Source organism: Sitophilus oryzae, unplaced genomic scaffold (genome assembly GCF_002938485.1).
Source record: "Sitophilus oryzae breed Bouriz unplaced genomic scaffold, Soryzae_2.0 scaffold_1518_pilon_pilon, whole genome shotgun sequence".
In the NCBI taxonomy this organism is placed as follows: Eukaryota; Metazoa; Arthropoda; class Insecta; order Coleoptera; family Curculionidae; genus Sitophilus; species Sitophilus oryzae.
This window is the reverse complement of record NW_022146190.1, coordinates 53,882-66,000: the sequence shown is the minus strand read 5'-3', so window position 1 is coordinate 66,000 and position 12,119 is coordinate 53,882.

Sequence of the window (12,119 nt, the reverse complement as noted above, 5' to 3'; positions counted from 1 at the left end):
CACCCGGCCTCCTCTTACCGTCCACAAGCTCACCGTAAAGCAGAGATTTTGGTATGCGGTTTTCTTGCATTCTGCATACGTGACCAGCCCATCTTAAGCGGGATTTTGTGACCATGACTTCAATACTCTCGCAGTTAGATTTTTCAAGGACCGATACGTTTGAGACATGATGGAACCACCGGACTCTTAAGAGTTGTCTAAGGTGTCTCTGTTGCAACTTGTTCAATGCGTTCATGTGTCGGCGGTAAGGCACCCAGGTTTCGCTCCCATATATCATGGTGGGGATTATAATTGCTCGGTATACTGCAAGTTTTGTTTTTGTACTCAAGTCATGATTGTAGAAAACCCTGTCTTTTAATTTCCAGAATGCTCTTGAGGCGCTACTAATCCTGTGCTGAATTTCAGAGTCAATATTGGCCTTTTCCGAAATCAAACTGCCAAGGTAATTGAATTCCGCCACATATTCGAATAGTTCTTCTCCGATTTTTATAGCATTGTTGTGATCTTCCGGGGGAGTGCACATGATTTTAGTTTTGCCGATGTTCAGCTTAAGGCCCAAAGCCTCGTATGCCCAGGTATATGTGTTCAACATTTCTTGTAATTGTTGTACCGTGTTTGCAACTAGAGCGCAGTCGTCAGCGTATTGAAGTTCTGTGATAAATTTTGTACGTGTTTTTGCCCTGAGTCTTTTTATGTTGAACAGACCGCCGTCATATCTGTATCTAATGCCCAATCCTCTCTCCTGCAGTTTGCTGTCCACTATAATGGAGAGCGCTGCCATGAATATGTTGAATAGGGAGGCGCTAAGACACATCCCTGCCTAACTCCTGTATTTGTTAGGAATGGGTCGCTCAGTGATCCATGATGTGACACTCTTGACTTGTTGTTGTTATGGAGGCTTTTACACACTGTAAGAAATTTGTTGGGTACTCCGAACTTTTCCATAATTGCCCAAAGCGCTCTCTGTTCACAGAGTCGAAGGCTTTTGTTAGATCGATGAATGCAACATAAAGTTTAGACTGCTGCTTTTTTACTTTTTCCTGTAGTTGACGGATGGAAAATATGGAATCGACGGTGCCGCGGTTGGTACGAAAACCCGTTTGCGATCCTGGGAGGATTTTTTTTCTATATATGGGTGCAGGCGGTTTGACATTATTTTTGCAAGAATTTTTCCGCCGATAGCTAATAGCAAAATTCCCCGGTAATTACCGCAGTCTGATGCACTTCCTTTGTTCTTAAATATATTCACTATATTCGCGTTGCGAAAATCGTGAGGTACCTCTCCGCTTTCCCATACGACATCAAAGAGAGCCTTAAGATGATCCATAATTTCTTTACTTGCACACTTATAGATTTCCGCCGGAATCGCGTCACAGCCAGCTGATTTGTTGCTGTTTTATGGAGGTCTTTATTTCTTGTTCTGTTATTGGGATGTCTAATACATCGAGGCTGTTATACTGAGGTATTGTGTTTAGTGCTTCCATATTGGGGTTGTTTTCTTGGTTAAGGATATGGCTGTAATGTTCTTTCCAGTGATTTCTGATTTGTTCTTCCTCTTTTAGAAGTTCGCCATTTTGAGCCATGATTGGGCAGCTTACCTTCTTAGTTGGACCGTATACTTCTTTTACAGCCTCGAAGAATTTACGATAATCGTGATGAGTGGCGTACTCTTGAATCTGATTCGCTTTTTGTGACCACCAGTTATCCTTTACTTGGCGCAGTTCTCTTCGAAGGGTGTTGTTGGCTGCTTTAAAGTTATCTACCAGTCTTGGATTAAGTGGATTTGCAGTGACGGCTTGATGTGCTCTATGCTTTTGTTCCAAAAAAGCCTGTATATGCTGTTGATTTTCGTCAAACCAGTCTGGTTGTTTCTTTTTGTTCGACTTTCCCAGTACTGCTTCGCTGGTTTTATGAATCGCATCCCTTAATTGTGTCCAGTCTTGTTCAGCTTCCAATATTGAGATTGAAGTTATCGGTGGAAGTGATTCTTTGATGGCTTCCCGGAGGGCGTCGGCGGTATTCTTGTTCTCTAGATCCCGTACGTTCAATCTGGTCATGTTGTTTTGCTTTTTACAGCGTGGATGTTTGGGTTTTAACTGGATTTTCATTTTTGAAATTAAAAGTCGGTGGTCAGTGCCGCATTCGGCATCTATTCTAGCTTTTGTGAGCCTAACATCTTTTAGATGCATCCTTCGAACGATTATGTGGTCCAATTGATGCCAGTGGCCTGATCTAGGATGTTTCCAGGTATCTTTAAACTTGTTCATCAACATGAACCACGTATTGGTGATGCAAAGATTATACTCTGCGCATGTTGTTAATAAGCGTTCACCATTGCTATTTGCGTTTTCCATTGTTTTCCCAATACGTCAGGCCATATTTCCTGTTGTTTGCCTACACGGGCATTAAAGTCACCTAGCAAGATGATTCGTTCGTGCTTTGGAATTCGTTGAAAGGCATTTTGTAATGCTTGGTAAAATTTATCCTTATCTTCAATTTTAGCGTCAAGGGTGGGAGCGTAGGCACTAATGTTGTTGACGAAGTTTTGTCTGATATGGGGTACCTTAGGGTCATAAGACGTTCGGAGACACCAATAGGTACTTCTGTTAACTCGGTGGCGATTTCGTTTTTGATCGCAATGCCTACACCATGAATTCTCCTGTGTGTTGCGGGGTGATCTTTCCAAAAGCAGGTGTAATGCTCCTCAGTGAGACTACCTTCATCTGCAAAGCGTGTTTCGCTTAGAGCGGCAACATCTATATTTAATCGGTGGAGAGGCCAGTGCTGTTCTTCTCTCTGGTCGATTTGAATTTATCTTGTCCAGTAGAGTGCGGACGTTCCACGCCGCGAACGTTGATGATTTTTGATGTTTTTTTGATGTTTTTTGTTTCCCCGATGATACGCTCGAGTAGGCACCCCCTCCCGGAGTTCCGATTGAGGGGGTATTTTACCTCCGGACGATAATTTTGTCCCACTCGAATGTTCCATCATTGCTGTGTGTAAGCTGCGTGAAAAGGTTTAACTGTGGCGGTTACGCTGCCGCACAGTTTTGGCTGCAACTGTAGCACGGGATGGCTATGACACAGTGAGGACTGCGACGATAGTTCCCTTGTGCTACGTTCTCGGCCGACTAGGTGTATTTTATTACTCCTTTTCCCCAGAAGATTGTAGGTCTGAGGGTTGTATAAGATTATACCGCCTATACCCGGACGTCAGAGCCTCGTTTGTGTAAACAGGGTGCACCACGTGAAGGTGAGGTTGACTTTTGGATAAGCTAGGCTATATGTATCGCTTCAATACCCCTTGCACTCCAACAACAAATGTACAAAATGTACAGGCTAGTAATATTATCGTTTTTAGTAAAACGATAATATTACTAGCCCATTTGTATGCAAAAAGAAAACTATTTAAATCTTTATAAAAGAGTAGGTATACCATTAATTAAATATACCACCAGTATTTCCGCCCAAATACTAATTAACTACATACTTAATTGTGTTCGTTAATAAATTATTCTAAATAAATGTGGATTTGAATCAGAAATCAATATAATAATAAGTTATGAAAATGAACGTCTCTGTTGTTATAAATAGGCATTTGTCGAAAAAATTAAATATTATTTTTAAGGTGTTACTTTTACCACACTGTCTAATCTACACATACATAATTCAGCTTTTTTAGTATTTGGAGCAATTATTATTAATCAACGCAAACAGTCAATTAATGTAGTTTGAATACTGGAATCATATTAATTGGTCCTTTTAACAAATATTTAAACAGTTTTTTTTAATGAAATAAACGAACTAAATCGATAATATTAGTATCTGTACTCTTTAAAAATTTGGTACATCTTTAAAAATAATCTAAAATGTCAGTATTCCATGGGTATATTGATAAATGAGTTCTAAATTACAAGAAAATGCATTTTCTACGGAAACTTGAAGAGATAGGTAAAAAATGGTATAATACAATTTGATAGACAATTAAATTGTGCATCTGATTCTCATAAAATATACAGGGTGTTCCATTTAAATTAAACAAATTATTGCCGTTTAAAGCTAGTAATTATTTTAAATTAATTTTTAGACACTCTGTATAAGGTAGTAAAGTATTGCAACACAATAACTGATCAATAAATAAACTTCAGTAAATATTTAGTAATAAAAACTTTGATACCCTCGGAGAAATGAAGCCTTAAAATTTATAGTGCAATTTCACAAAATTGAAAATATTTCAAAAACGGTAAGGTTTAAGTGTAATAAACCTTAATCAAATTTACCTTTATTTTAAGCGTAGAAATTAAAAATGTAATAATATATAGGGTGTTCCATTTAAAAAAATACAACTTTGATATTTTTTATTTATTTGGGACACTCTGTATTTTGTAAAAAAAATTTTAAATTGTAGCTCTAATAGTCCTTCAACGAACCCAAAACTTACAATTTGTAAAAATCTAATCAATTAGCTACAATACTCCGTGTCGTATGTGGTGAACAACCCTGTATATTGGGACAGCACAAAAAGAAATTTGTTTAATACGGAGTTACATCACCTTTCGCCTTAACAACTGCCTGAACTCTTAATGGCATTGTATTTACCAAAGATTGGCACATTTGAGGAGAAAAATTATCCCAAATTTCCTGCAGTTTTGTCCGCAAATCAAAAATTGTTCATTGAGGGTGGTTTCTTAAATATTGCTTTATTTTATGCCACACAGTTTCTATAACATTGAGGTCCGGACTACTTGACGGATGGGATAGAACTTTTATGTTATTATTACCGAACCAATTTTTAGTTGATCTTGCTGAATGGCATGATGCTCCATCTTGTTGGAAAACATAGTCTTCGTTTGGAAACAATTCTTGAGCACTAGGCAAAAGTGAGGTCTCAAGAATATGTTGATATTTTTGGGCGTTAACAGTGCCATCTATAAAATTTAATTTGCCCAAACCTCTTAATGACATGCAACCCCAAACCATAATCCCCTTAGGAAATTTAACAACTCTCTTTAAGCAATCTTTATGAAAGGCTTCTGCTTTATTTCGTATTATTCGTTTTCGATGATCTCCAACGCAAACATCAAATTTAGACTCATCGCTAAATATGACCTTATTCCAATCATTTTGTGTCCACGATAATTTAGATTTTGCCCAATTGTAGCGATTTTTCTTTTGAATTTCTGTCAGTAGCGGTTTTCCTTTGGCCTAAATAAGAATTTGTATCAATAATCTTCAGGTAATTGATTATCCACACAAAATAAAGTTTACCGTGTAAAACCTCAGACCGCATTTGTGGATATATTTTCGGCAACATTCTCTTGATATATTTAAACCAGTTACAGTATTCCATTTAACTGTTACTTTGCGAAGAGTACTTCTTCTCGCAGACTTGCAAATTTTTACTAAATTTCGTAAAATCTCTTAAAATATTAAAGACCGTGGTTTTTGGAATGCTTAACCTTAACCTTAACCTTTCATCAAAAATTTTTCGAATTGTTTTTCCCGTACTGTATTGACGAATGATAATTTCGCGTAGTTTTTGATTTGTAGCTTTTCCACGGACCATTACTTTGGATTAAATTAACAAAATTGAAAATTAAAAAAATTAAACTTTCTTACAGTAAATCTCACTACTCAAAGTATCGAGTCACTTACAAGCTGTCAATGCTGAAGTAAACAGTTTGCGATATTTGTGACGTTTACAGCAAAGTCGCCTATGATGATATTAATTATATAGGTCTCGTCTCCATAAATAAGTACAATGTAGTTCCCTTTTCTCCGTGCGGCGACCACACATTTTAAAGCCTAAACAAACAAATTTCAACATGCCCCTCGCTTCCCTGCTCCCTTACCTCATTACATGCCCTTGCATCATTTCTTATTTAGTCTTTTTTTTGTGTGCGGTACGACCCACATCGAATATCGCGTAAAAGATATCGATCGGCTCTCGCTCCGTAGGCGGAGTGTTTTAGATTATCTTAAACGGATGGATAAGCGATTAAAGTTATTAGAAAATAAAAACATGCGTAAAAGAAAAAGATTAGTGACAAGTTTGGAAGAGGAAAGTGTAACAAGTTTTGAGAGGCAGGCGAATAGTAGTGATTATTCGCAAGATTCTGAGGACGAGATTAGAAGCAGTGTTTGAGATGTTAGAAATAAAGGTAAATAAACATATAACATATACATATACAATACCTGAATAGTAGGGGGAAATTTCTTCTAAGCTTGGGTATATAGGTATTGTGGGTGAATACCTTAGTGAATGCTTATATTATCTAGATTTTTCCACTTATGCTTATATTACACTAATATGGCAGAGTACGTTGGTGGTTACTCTAGCTTGGTTTAAAGGACATTAAATTTATTCACGTTAATTGTAGCGGAGTACAGTGGTGGTTACTCTAGCTTGATGTGTAGGTATTGTTGGTGAATACCTCAGTGAATGCTTATATTACCTAGTTTTTTCCCACTTATTACATTAATACACCAGAGTACGTTGGTGGTTACTCTAGCTTGGCATATATGAATTATTGATGAATACTTATCGCATGCTGTCTTATTATACTAATATGGCAGATTACGTTGGTGGTTACTCTAGCTTGGTTTATAGGACATTAAATTTATTCACGTTAATTGTAGCGGAGTACAGTGGTGGTTACTCTAGCTTGGTGGGTAGGTATTGTTGGTGAATACCTCAGTGAATGCTTATATTATCTAGTTTTTCCCACTTTTTACAGTAATACAGCAGAGTACGTTGGTGGTTACTCTAGCTTGGTTTATAGGACATTAAATTTATTCACGTTAATTGTAGCGGAGTACAGTGGTGGTTACTCTAGCTTGGTGGGTATGTATTGTTGGTGAATACCTCAGTGAATGCTTATATTATCTAGTTTTTCCCACTTTTTACAGTAATACAGCAGAGTACGTTGGTGGTTACTCTAGCTTGGTATATATGTATTATTGGTGAATATTTATCGCATGGCTGTCTTACTACAATAATATGGCAGAGTACGTTGGTGGTTACTCTAGCTTGGTTTATAGGACATTAAATTTATTCAAGTTAATTGTAGCGGAGTACAGTGGTGGTTACTCTAGCTTGGTGTGTAGGTATTGTTGGCGAATACCTCAGTGAATGCTTATATTACCTAGTTTTTCCCACTTATTACATTAATACAGCAGAGTACGTTGGTGGTTACTCTAGCTTGGTATATATGTATTATTGGTGAATACTTATCGCATGGCTGTCTTGCTTTTATTTTCAAAGTTGGTAGTCCCATAAGGGCACGTTGGTGGTTGTCCTTATGGAGTGACGTTTTGCTAAGCTAGCTGTATAAGATTTATAAACTCCTTAAGCATGAGTTAGCCCAATATGTGTTTACATATCATGATATTTTCTTATAGGTGAAAGCGCTAGTACACTTATTGAAAAAGGTATTGGAAAGAGCCTACCTAAACCTTTCTAGGAAGGTTTATTAGCGGTTTTAGGAGATAAGGTAGACGGGAAAAATACCACGACACCACCGATTGAACCGGAAATTGCAGAAAGATGGATACACATCGCAAAAACCGGCCTTGAAGAACCCGTTCTTAACCTATTAATGGAGAAGTACCCCTCTCCAGAGAATGCCACCTCTTTAGGACCACCACAGTTAAATTTAATGGGGAAACAGGCCATACATGATAATGTGGAGTGCAGAGATGAAATTGGCTAAAATTCAATCAAGATTAGCAGCCAGTTTGTCGGCTATAGGCCAAGTAATGGCAAAAATTTTAGAGGAAAAGGGAAAGGGGGGAGAAAGGAATATAAAGCATTATATAGAGACCCTAAACGACACAGAACGTTTTATAACTGGTGTTATCCATTCCAAGTCAATATCGAGGAGGGAACTAGTGTCTTTCGATTTAAATAAAAATTGGAAAACCACTCTAACGGAATCCCCTTTGGATACCTGGTTATTTGGTGAGGATTTGGAAGGAAGATTAAAGGCGGGCAAAGAGTTGTCCGCCTTTAACTGTCATCCAGTCAGTTAAAGACTGTCAGAAGTACTCCAGGAAGAATCGTATCAAATGCAGCCAGATCTCGGTCCACGCCGCATTTAAACTTCAAAAGTCTGCCTCAACATCAGCAGGGAGGGAAACGGGACAGACTCAATGTTCGAGAAACTTCCTACAACCGCCCACGTCAAAGGCGGACCTGGAACCGAATACAACACTTCGGCGTAAGGTCGCGTTCTCAGGGAAGATGTATAGGGATAATAGATGTATTATGGCATGGTTGCAAGGTTTTAAAATTCCGTTTGTGACGAGACCATCACATAACATAATCTCAGGTAGACATAAATGGTCGGTGCAACAACATAAGACAATTGAGGGCAACGTTCGGAGATTGCTTAGTATAGGGGCTATTTCTAAGGCACAGCCATGTAAAAATCAGTTTATTACAGAGATATTCACGTTTCAGTTGTTTATTTAGATGATTTTTAATTACTAGGAGATTCTTATGATGCATGTTTAGCAAATGTATTAGAAACAATTGGACTACTCGAATATGGGGTTTATTGTAAACTATAAAAAGAGTATTATCTCCACAAAAAATTGTGACGTTTTTGGGGTTTAAATTAAACTCTATGGATATGACTATTTCTGTTCAAGAGGAAAAAATCACAAAAATAATTTTGCATTTAAAAAAGTTTTTAAGATGGAAGAAATGCACTACAAGGGAGTTTGTAAGGCTAACAGGGAAGTTGATATCCATATGTCCAGCCATAAGTACGGTTATTTATATACCAAATTGTTTCGAGAGAGAAAAAAATTTAGCGTTAAAGAGTAATAAAGGAAATTATAACGGAACTATGAAAATTTCTAAGAAGTTATGTGTTGATACCGATTGGTGGATTCGAAACATACCTATTAGCAAAAACTTATTATCATATAGTAAATACTCTATGGAAATATTCTCTGACGCATCAGATATTGGATGGGGTGTTTGTTGCAATAACATAAGTTCTCAAGGTCTCTGGCCTACCTACGAATGAGAAGAACACATAAATTTTAGGGAGTTACAAGCTGTTTATTTTGGCTTGAAAGGCTTTGCTAATGACTTATCTAACGTTTCTAGCTTGTGCAAGGTAGACAGTGTTGTCTACCCTATATGCCAGTGCAGTAGTGTTACTGCACTGGCATATACCTATATTACATAGAACATAATGTGTTCAATTTCCAAGTTAAACAATATCCCTCGAATAATTTGGCAATGGTGTGAGGAAAGGAGATTATTTATCGTAGCCTCTTATATTAGATCTCAAGAGAATAAGGAAGCTGACAGGGCTTCCAGGGAATTTAAGGTCGAGACAGAATGGAGTTTAGCGAGCTGGGCATTTGGGAAATTGGTCACTATAAGTGGGGTTTACCGGAAATAGATTTGTTTGCTACGCATATAAATGCTAAATGCAAGAAATACATATCGTGGCACAGGGACCCAGATATGTACGCCATTGATGCCTTTACAACAAACTGGGAAACATTTTATTTTTTGCTTTCCCTCCATTTTCAATGGTCCCAAAGGCTCTGCAAAAAGAAAAAAAATTATTTCTGATCAGGCAGAAGGTATAATGGTTGTACCCAACTGGGTTTCGCAACCTTGGTATTCGGTTTTAAGGGCGATGTTAATAGATGAGCCGATTATTTTTTTAAATTAATAAATATTTACTTCTTTTAGCGGATCTCCCCACCCGTTAGCCAACATCTTTCTCTGACGGGAGGTCCGGCTATCAGGCAAGCCTTGCTCTTAGGGAATGTTCCAGAAGAAGCGCTGGAAATTTGCATGTCTTCAATAACAAGTAACACCTTAAAACAGTCTAACTCAGGGCTTAAATAATGGTGGGAATTTTGTAGCGTTAAGAACTTAGATCCCTTCTCGGTTTCGGGTTCCAACGTTCTAATATTTTGACTCAACTCTTTAACGAAGGCGCATCTTTTAGCTCATTAAGTTCTTATAGAGCAGCCATAGCACAGATAGCGGGCCCAGACCTCTTACAAGATTTTCGTATGCAAAGGTTTTTTAAGGGAATATATATGTTGAGACCTAATAAGCCCAAGTCCGAAAATACCTGGGATCCTACGTACGTAGTACTTAATTATTTAAAAATAAAAAATAATTATGAGTTAACCTTGGAGGGGCTTACGCATAAATTAGTGACATTACTGGCCTTAGCATCGGGTCAACGTTTACAAACACTATCGCTTATTGATATAAGGGAAATTTTTCGGAAGTTAGGGGAAATACATATAAAAATTAGCGCAAGATTAAAAACATTCGGTAGAAATAAGCCGCAACCCTTTTTACGCTTACCTTATTTCAAGAAAGACGCTAATTTATGCGTAGCTAGCACGTTAGTAGAGTATCTAAAACGAACAGAGAGCATTAGAGGAAGTATAACTTCTGTTTTCGTAACAATCAAGAAACCGCATAAGAAAACATCCACTCAAACCTTGGGGAGCTGGATTAAAATTGTCCTAAATAAGAGTAGGATTGATACGGATCATTTTACCGCTCATAGTACACGGCATGCTGTAACTTCAGCAGCTGCCAGGAAAGGGTTAAATTTTGATACCATCAGACTCGCTGCTGGTTGGTCTAAAATTCTAGAATGCTCGCTACTGTTTACAATAGATCCTTGATGGATAATGAGAATAGTTTTGCTGAGAAATTAATCTTTATATATTTTCAATATAGAAATGGGAGAAAAGATTATGTTGTTGTTATTACTTTAAAAAATCTACATTGTACTTATTTATGGAGACGAGACCTATATAATCACAAGATTAAACAGACTTACCTGAAGTGAAGTTCAATCTTGATTATATGAAGGTCTCGTCGAAATAAGGGTTCCCTCCCCACCCTCAACCTCAATTTACAACAACATAATAAGTATCTTTAAAATTGACTAAATAAGAAATGATGCAAGGGCATGTAATGAGGTAAGGGAGCAGGGGAAGCGAGGGGCATGTTGAAATTTGTTTGTTTAGGCTTTAAAATGTGTGGTCGCCGCACGGAGAAAAGGGAACTACATTGTACTTATTTATTTCGACAGAGACCTTCATATAATCAAGATTGAACTTCACTTCAAAGTAAGTCGTTTAATCTTGTGATTATTTAAAACTACTTTTCCCAACATTTAGTTGTCAGCAAATTTGTCCTTTTATGAACAAAATCTGCTACTGTAAATATGGATTGATTTACAAATTCATAAAAATATTGTCAAGTTGTTTAGGATATATGGCTATGTTTATATTTAAAAAATTAAACATATATTTTTTAGTCATTTTGAAAAACCATGGCAATAATTCCATAATATAACCTTGTCCCAACATATAGTTGTTAGAGCTCGTATTATCTCACTTTATACAATAATTCAAAGTTGATGAATTATTGCTAGACAAACTTCTTAAGTCAGTTTATTTTATTTAGTTTCTCTTTAAGCACCTATTCAACAATTTTGGTACAAATTGTTAGTTTCAATATTAGCCATCTTTAGTTCTGTAATAATTATAATCGCTTAGCAATTGCACAGCACCATAATTATAAAAGAATAATCTACTTCGATTACTAAGTAAATCTAAACAGTGCTCTTAAAAATATAAAGTTTTTAATTAGTATAGAATATCATATCGTGCATTTGCCAAATTATTATAATTATTACAGAAATAAAAATGACAATACTGATACTAACTACTAATTTGTAACAAAATTGTTGAGGTGCTTAAAGAGAAACTAAATAAAATAAACTGACTTGGTTTTACGTGAGATCTCACAACTTTTTATAGTGGAAGAATTGAATGGGTGGCTGCAATAATCAGGAAGCTCCATTTTAAGAAATTCTGCTTACTGCAAATAACTCACAGGAGCTACTCCTGGTTTTTACCACTGTAAACCGAAAGCAAGTTAGCTCCAAATAACGTTGTCATTTATGTACTGTTAAATGAAGTTATCTGATTGTTGCAGGAAACGATTGGACTATTTTTTAAAAGGGCAATTCAGTAAAAATCTCATTTTCGTAAAAAACTGGAGCTGCTTGATTATTGCAGCCGCCCCTTCAATTGTGTTGTAAATACATTCTA